Source organism: Phoca vitulina, unplaced genomic scaffold (assembly GCF_004348235.1).
Source record: "Phoca vitulina isolate PV1807 unplaced genomic scaffold, GSC_HSeal_1.0 scaffold14, whole genome shotgun sequence".
Taxonomy (NCBI): Eukaryota; Metazoa; Chordata; class Mammalia; order Carnivora; family Phocidae; genus Phoca; species Phoca vitulina.
The window spans coordinates 5,484,311-5,494,085 of NW_022589717.1; positions in this window are offsets into that span (position 1 = coordinate 5,484,311).

Here is a 9,775-nt window from a genome sequence, read left to right on the forward strand (position 1 = left end):
CCTCTTGCACTGTTAGTGGGAATGCAAACTGGTGCAGCCACTCTGGAAAACAGTATGGAAGTTCCTCAAAAAGCTAAAAGAGGAACCCTGCCCCTCCACCTTGTTTGTGCTTATTCTCTCACTCACTCTCTCTCTCAAATAAATAAATAAAATCTTAAAAAATAAAACAAAACTGCCAAGGTATCAAAAATCTGAAGACAGGATAATTAAATGTTATATGGTAACATGGATAGGATCAGAAAAGATGCCTGGATAGGACTACGGAACAGAAAAGGAATATTAAGTAAAAGCTAAGGAGATATGAAAAAAGTATGGACTTTGATTAACAATGATGAACTAATATTGATTCATTGATTGTGGCAAATGTATCATACAAATGTAAAATGTTAGTAAGAGGGAAGACTGGGTGTGGGGTATATGGGAACTCTGTAATATTTTCCAATATTTCTAAAATAAAAACTTTAAGATATCTGTTTAACAGGCAGCTTACACATACACCTCCACACTTAGTGATGTAATCAAGAAGGTTTTTTTTTTCCTCACTCCAAAGCAAAATACTTGTTTTTTTGTTTTTGTTTTTGTTTTTTTTTGAGCAGGATTTCGATAGTACATATTTAGAGGTTGTTTTGGAAGTATTGAAATATGTATTTAGAAGTGATTATATATTTTCTAGGAAGAATATATTTATATATTTATATGTTTATTTTCAAGTTAAATAAAAATAAAATATAACTTCAAGTTCTAAAGAAATTTGCAATCTACTGAGTGCTTTCATATTGTCTCTCATTTTTTTAAAGGGAGTAGAAAAAATATTGCTAGTCACAATTTTATAATGAGGAAACTAAAGTGCAGGTACGTTAAATGTGGTTTGTAAAAAAAAAAAAAAAAAAAAAAAAGACCATCTTCTTTCTGTTTAATCCAGATGCCTTTAATCTCTCTTTCTTTCTCTCCTTTCCTGCCTCTTAGATAGGCTTACATCTTCTTACAGTACAACTTCCTACAACTTCCAGTACTATATTAAACAGAACTGACTATATGGACATCCTTGTTTTATTCCTATTCATAAGTGACTGAAAGTCTTTTCTTTTTCACCAATAAATATGGTTTTAAATGTGTTTTTTTCATAGATGTCCTTTATCAGATTGAGAAAGTTCCTTCGTATTTATAATTTATTGAGGGTTTTTACACAGTTTTGGGTTTTGTCAAGTGATTTTTCTGCAACTGTTGAGATTCCTCTGTGGTTTCATTTTTCCTTTCTTTCTGTTATTATGGCATTTACATAATACATAACCCTTGTAAAATGTTTCTTAAACCCTTGAAAATATTTTGTTAATGATTTATGTTTATGTTCATGAATGATATTAGCCTTTAGTTTCCTTGCAATGTCTTTATCTTGCTTTGATATATAGATAATCATGACCTCATATAATCAGTTTGAAAGTGCTCTGTCTTCTGAAAGAATTTCTGAAGTGTTGGTATTATTTTCTCTTTAAATATTTGAGAGAATTCATTACTAAAGCCATTTGGGTTTTCCTCATGGATACAGTATTAATTACAAATTCAATTTCTTTACTCATTAATGGTCTATTCAAATTTTCATGTTCTTCTTGAGTCAGGTTTGTAGTTTGTGTCTTTCTAGGAATTTTTACATTTTATTAAATTGGCTAATTTGTTGGTATAATGTCATCCATGTAAACCTTTTCTTTTCTGTAGGGTCAGTAGTGACCTCTCTCTCATTCCTGATTTTTGTAATTCATATCATATATCCTTTTTTCTTGGTCTGACTAAAGATTTATCAGTTTTGTTCATTTTTTCAAAAAGCTCACTTTGGTTTCATTGATTTTCTTTTTTTGTTATTTACTATTGCATTAATTACTGCTCTAATCTTTACAAATTTTTTTCTGCTTCTTTTGGGTTCAGTTTACTCTTCTTTTTGTAATTTCTTAATATCGTGTTTAGATTATATATCTGAAATACTTCTCTTATAATATAGGCATTTAAAGATATATTTTTTCCTGTAAACATTGCTTTAGCTGTATACCAGGCTTCCTTAAAATGTGGTGTTTACATTTTCACTTAAAATATTGTTGAATTTCTCTGCAGATGTCTTCTTTGACTCATGAGTTGCTTAGTGGTAACCTATTTAATTTTCAAATATTTGGGGATTTCCCAGGTTTCTTGCTGTTGCTGATTTCTAATTTGATTTACAGTAAGAAAACATATTTTGTTTGCATAATTTGCTTGTTTTCAAACTTACTGAGACTCATTTTAAAGTTTATGGTCTAAACTTCAGTTTATGGTCTAAACTGAAGAATGTTCCATGTGTGCTATCTTTCAGTTGTTAGTTGTAGATTAGGTTCTCACAGTACAGATTTTTCCTTTTAATAAATAGATTGAATATCTTTGGGTGTGAGTGGTATAAATCTATCTTATAATAGGATTCCCCTTACTAAATAGAAGAATGTAAAACACTGTACTATATGTGAGTCACTATATATAACATGAATTAGATATTTTTTCTTAGCCCAACTCATGAAGAAATATTCTCATATCTTTGGGAGTATTAACCCTGTTCTTACCACTGTGTCATGAAAATAGTAGGTATATAAAATGCCCTGTTTTAGTTTAATTGTAAAAATTTAATTGTAAAAAGTCCTGGAAGATTGGTTCTAGTTGTAGATACATTTCCATAGAGTCAATGATTTTATTTCTCTTGTAACACAAATGATTAAAATACTGAGGAACCATTTGAGTGTTACCTCTTTATTGATGTGTGAAAGCAAGATTCTAGCATAAATTAACACTAAAGGCTCTAGCATAAATTAACAATAAAATTTTTCATTTTGTTTAGATGCCATAGGTTTCTTATGGGAACAGCAGCATTTGTAGAATTTTTTAGCTTTTATTACATTTGGTTATTTTCTTGTAAAGTCTTTGCTATAAGTACTTTAATTTGTTGACAGCAATTGACTACAGTAATCCCCGTGGTGTTTTCTACTCCTTGGAAATTAAAACTTAGCTTCAGGTATAATTCTGTTGCTGCATATTTGTACATGCTGACATTTTATGTACTTGAAATGAGGAATGTCTGAAAAAATAACATGCTTTTCTCTGGCATTTTTCCTTAAATATTTTGACTAATAGAATATTTAAGAAAAATACCCAGACTGAAATCCAACTTTTTATACTTTTACAAAAAAAAAAATAAGTATACCACTTACTTTTAACAGCTTTATTGAGATGTAATTCACATACCATATAATTCATTCCCTAGTACAAGTCAATGGTTTTTATTATTTTCACAGAATTTTATGCAAACATCACCACGATTTTAGAACATTTCATAACTCCAAAAATAAACTCTATGCATATTAACAATCATTACTCATTTCCCTCATAAGATCCCATCCCTAGTAAACCACTATTCTACTTTCTGTCTCTTATTCTAGATATTTCATATAAATGTAATCAGATACTATGTAGTCATATGTGACCAGTTTATTTGACTTAACACAATGTTTTCAAGCTTCATTCATATCGTAGGGTATATAAGTAGTGCATTCACTTAAATTAGTGAATAATATTTCATTGTATGTATATACCACATTTTATCTATCTACTGTTCAGTTGATTGAGATTTGGGTGGTCACCACTTCTAGGCTATTTTTAGGAATAATGCTGCTGTGAACATTGGGGTACAAGTTTTTGCGTGAACATAACTTTCATTTTCTTGGGTATACACCTAGGTATGGAACTGCTGCATCACAAGATAACTCTATGTTTAACATTCTGAGAAACTGCCAAACTGCTCTAGAGTGGCTGCACCTTTCCACCTTCACATCTGCGAAGTATGACAGCTCCAGTTTCTCTAATTCTCACAAACACTTGTTGTTATCTGTCTTTTTGTAATAGCCAACCTAGTGAGTGTAAAATAGTGTCTCATAGTGGGTATGATTTGCATTTCTCAAGTGAGTAAAGGATTTGTGATTCCTTTCACGTCCTTGTTAGACATTTGTACATATTCTTTGAAGAAATGTATTTTCCTTTCCTTTGTACTTTTAAATTGGATTCTTTTTCTTATTATTGTATTGTAAGAGGTCTTTAAATATTATAAATATAAACATTTTTAAAATATTCTCTTCCAATCTGAGGATTGTTTTTTCACTTTCTTGCTAGTGTCCTTTAAAGCATAAAAGTTTTAAATTTTGTTGCATTCTGTTTCTCTATTTTTATTTTCTTGCTTATGCTTTAGGTGTTATACTTAACAAAACTCTGCCTAACCCAAGGTCACAAAGATTTACTCATTTTTTTCTCTTAACTGCTTTATAACTTTAGCTCTCACATTTTGGTCTATGATCAATTTGGAGTTAATTTTTGTGAGTACCCAGCTGTCCTAGAATCATTCATGAAAAGATCTATTATTCTTTCCCCATTGAATTGTCTTGGCGTACTTGTTGAAAGCCAATTGTATATCCCTTACTTTGTTTTACAATATCAAGTGGTAACTTTTCAACTAGACCTTATTATTTTAATCTTAATTGAATGCACTGTTAAAAACAAAAAACAAAGGAAAAAAAAGAGACAAAACAAACAAACAAAAAACTCTTAATGATAGAGAACCAACTGCTGGTTACCAGAGGGGAAGTGGTGGGAAGATGGACGAAATGGGTAAAGGGGATTAAGAGTACACACATCATAATGAACACTGACAGTACTGTATAGAATTGTTGAATCTCTATATTGTACACATGAAATGAATATAACACTGTATGCTAATTATACTGGAATTAAAATTTAAAAATAAATAAATATACTGTTAATATATATCAAGTGGCTCTAATGAATATTTAATTCTTGATTAATTCACCTTATTATTTTATTTCTCAATTTACTATCAGTTGTATGTTAAATTTCAAGTGATGAAATATGTATTTATTGGCTTTCTTGATAAATCAGTCATCAAAGTACTCTGAATTGATAAACTTTGATAATAAAAATGAAAACTGCTACTATAAGTATAAGGTGCACCTCAATCAAATACCTGCGTAAAATCCATCTTACCAAAATAAATACTAGTTGAAAATATTAATATTTTTAGAAAATCAGTTATATTATGAATTAATGCCTAGAGGTGATAAAGTTCAGTATATTGTAGGAACTTAAATGAAGATATAGTTCCTTGAGTAAGGGGTTTTCAGGGAAGAAGAGGAATGCAAGAGAAGATTAGCCATGTCTGGATCATCTGGACCTGGGTAAGACATGTTTAGGTGTTTTGAATTTATTTCAAGAGAATTGGGAAAATATTATAATGTTTTACATAGGACATGTGAACAGATTTGTTTATTTGAAAGAACACTCTACCTAAGATTAAGCATGGATTGAAGAAAAACACAACCTGAGATGAGAATGCCAATTTGAAGCCTATTTTGTATTCAAAGAATACCAAATATTAGCATAGACTGATGACATAATAACAGCTTGGTTCATAGGGAAGGGAGTAAAAACAGAAACAAGTAAATGGATTTGAAAGAGATTTTATCAGTAATTTTAAGGCCTTTTTAGGTGGATTGTGCATGGACAGACTGGAGAAGTAAGAAAATCCATGTACATCTCTAAACATTCTGAGTGGAACTCCCTGTGTTTGGTTGTGCCACTGGTGTTATCTGATCCTGAAAGAAAGAACCAGAATATTAAGAGAAGAAAAATGATGAGATTATACACATTGAACTTGACTTTCCCATACGTTATAAAATAAAAGTATCCTATAGGCAAATAGATAAAATATCAGGAACTCAACAGTGAACTCCAGGCAGAGAATATTGTGGACTTTCAGCATATAGCTGGTAACTGGGGACCTAGAAGTCATTCATCTCATTCAGAGAGGTGTCATAAAACAAAAAGACAAAAGATTTTTGAATAAAACCATGAAGGAATTCAACCTTGGAGATGAAAATTTCAAACTCAAGCTTTATTCTGGGGCCAAGTGGTGTAAATTAATAAAATAGTCTATGTAAAAAATAATAATAATGGCATAAACTGATGATAAGTGGCCACTGACATTGTGATTCAGAGTCAAGTTTCAAAGAAAGTGGTGGAGACAGTGGTGGGCTCTGGAACAAATGCCTTCAAGGGAGTGATGTTAATTCCAATAAATTTTTCCTATTATAAAATTTATCTAGGCTTTTGGCTCAGGTTGTGATCTCAGGGTCATGGGATCCAACCCAGTGTCAGGCTCCATGCTCAGCACAGAGTCTGCTTGAGACTCTCTCTCCCTCTGCCTCTGCTCCTTCCCCCTGTGCACTCTCTCTCTCTAATAAATAAATAAAAATAAATAAAATTTACCAAGGAAAACTCAAACTCTGGATATTAATGTGATTCTTAAATATTGACAACTATTTATGTTTTTAAAAAAGCAAAAACATTGTGAGTACCAAACAAAACATAATGGCGTGTAGACCAGATTCTACATATGACCATCCCATCCTGTTTAAAGAATGAAATGAAAAAAAAAAAAAAGAGAAAGAGAGAGAGAGAACCAACAGAGGAGACTGAGAATGTATGAACAGAGGTGTAAAAATGCAGTGATCTTAAAGAGTTAATAGATATCCTTATCCACAATCAAGTGGTGATAAGCTGTGGGATACTAGATCCTTGTGCTTGGAAAGGACTTCAAATATTAAACAGCTTGTTTTGATATTATTCATAACTGTGCCTTAAAGTCTTCCATTTCCTACTGTTCATGCTCATCACGTAGGTCTTACTGTGTTCCCATGTGTATGAGTTGCATTTCTAGTTGTTCTACTGGTAAATGGAATAAATAGTTCATCTTTTCCAGAAATATCTGTCATTGTGGTTTAACATTTCTTGTACTTCCAAATATTGTTTCAGGAATGTATTCATCCTAATTCTTTTGACTTCAAGATATTTTCTTCTATTTTTCTTTCCTTAAATAGCACAGCAACATATTCTTATTGGATAGTTTTCTTGATAAGATTTTGCAAATGCTCCAACTGGAAAAGAATGTGGTTGCCAGGATCTGTGTAGTTGGAATGACAGAAGTACATTTTTTTTTTTAGGGGTTTATTGGGTAGAAGTCAAACCCTGCATTGACTTGGCTCTAATAAGTTTTCTCTTATGCACCCTATAAGGTATTATACTTTCTTGGCAAATATGAAGTGCTAACTCCTCTCTCCTGGGATGGAGGCATATCTTGCCCAAGCAGAAGGATGAACATGATAGTCTAAGAGGTATTTTTCCAATCATGACTACTGTGATCTAAGTCCAACAGATAGCTAAAACTTTTTAAGCATTTCATTGAAAAATAATTACACTTAAATTATCTTAAAATATATCCTATGAAATATATTTTTGCCTTAACATACACTGAAGCATTCTGAGCAATTTCTTCCAGCTTTACTTTGCTTTATCCTAAAGTTTTCAGAAAGAAACTTGGGAAACCCAATATCCTATATATTTTCAAGAGAATGTCAAATCTGAATTCACATTGTGAAGGATGATATTTTCTCAGGAACTGTATCAATGTATTAAACCCCCAATATTCATGTTTTCTCATAATTTATATAATCCCCAAATTTACTAATATCACCCTAATCTGTAACTTTCTTTATAAAATTCAATAAAATATGATGAAAAGACAAGGCTGTGAATGTTTCATATTTTTAATTTCTACCATTATTTGAGTCATTAAAATAAATCTGAGTATTCAAAACAAGTAAAGTACATAATTTTGTACAAATTTTTACTATATATGAACCTTATTTATGTATCAACATAACTGGGTAATCAGCTATGTTCACCTATTCCTTCACCCTTAGGCATATGAAATTTATATTTGTACTATAAAAAAATCAATATGTATTAGCTTTATGGATTCTCTGGTCTCATATAAAGGAAAAAAGCTAGAGATGTTGAAACCCCGAATGGCAACATTTAAAAAACAAATAGAGTGGTGGGGGGTGGGAGAGATGGGGTGGCTGGGTGATAGACATCGGGGAGGGTATGTGTTATGGTGAGTGCTGTGAATTGTGTAAGACTGTTGAATCACAGATCTGTATCTCTGAAACAAATAATACATTATATGTTAAAAAAAAAAAAGAAGAAGATGGCAGGAAGGGAAAAATAAAGAGGGGGGAAATCGGAGGGGGAGACGAACCATGAGAGACTATGGACTCTGAGAAACAAACTGAGGGTTCTAGAGGGGAGGGGGTAGGGGGATGGATTAGCCTGGTGATGGATATTAAAGAGGGCATGTACTGAATGGAGCACTGGGTGTTATACGCAAACAATGAATCATGGAACACTACATCAAAAACTAATGATGTAATGTATGGTGATTAACATAACATAATAAAAAAAGATTAAAAAAAACAAATACAAAGTACAGGTTCGAAATAGTAGAAAAGTTTACACAGTAATTACTGTATTCATCCTCTCCCTTCCTAACAGTCTGTTATGTGGTTATCATGAAGTGCATTTCTCTTCAGCCTCTCTACCAAATGATTCTTCCTTGACTGCTTTTTATTTCTTACTGTCTTTTTGTTTCTTTCTCATTCCATTTTCCTTATTAACCACTTTACTGGGTTATAGTAGACACACAAAATGCTGTGCATATTTAATTTATATAACTTAATGAATTTGAAGATAAGTATACACCTGAGAAACCATCACCACGACCTATGCCATAAACATACCAATCCCCTCTAAAAGTTTTCTCCTGCCCTCTTTATCATTACTATTACTATTCTTATTATTTATTTGTGTGTGTATGTGTGTATGATAAGAACACTTAAGATTTTACCTCATTAGCAAATCAGGGAGTTATTAGTTAAAGAATATAAAGGTGAAGTTATACAAGATGAGTAAGTCCTAGATACCTTCTGCACAGCATAGTACCCATAGTCTACAATACTGTATTATGTACTCATTATATTTTTTAATCTTTAATTCACCCTCATCTTGAGGAAATAAAGTATGTGTCAGATAAAATGTAGAAAGGAAATAGAAGCAGCAAAGGAGCATTAACTTAGTTTGAGTACTTACGATAAGCAGTTTACGAGCATCTTTTTCAGTATTCACACTAAGCCCCAATACTTCAGTGTATCCCACATTCTTCTACTTTATCACTCTCCATATTTAATCTATTACTAGGCCTAAATACCTCTCATATATTTTATAAATATCTCAGTTATGAAATCACTTCTATCCCTCCTGTCAAGTATAGGCCACTATTACTCTTCAATAAAAATTTATAATTAATTTCTCTGTATAGACTTATTTTATTTGCACTATTGTTCAACACAATACTAGAAGTCCTAGCTTCGGCAATCAGACAACAAAAAGAAATAAAAGGCATTCAAATTGGCAAAGAAGAAGTCAAACTCTCTCTCTTTGCAAATGACATGATACTTTATGTGGAAAACTCAAAAGATTCCATCCCAAAATTGCTAGAACTCATACAGCGATTCAGGATTGTGGCAGGATACAAAATCAATGTACAGAAATTAGTTGCACTTCTATACACTAACAATGTGTCTGAAGAAAGAGAAATTAAGGAATAGATCCCATTTACAATTGCACCAAAAACCGTAAGATGGCTAGGAATAAACCTCACCAAAGAGGTAAAGGATCTGTGTACTATAAACTACAGAACACTTATGAAAGAAATTGAATAAGACACAAAGAGATGGATAAACATTGTTAAAATGTCTATGCTGGCCAGAGCAATCTACACACTCAATGCAATCCTTCTCAAAAT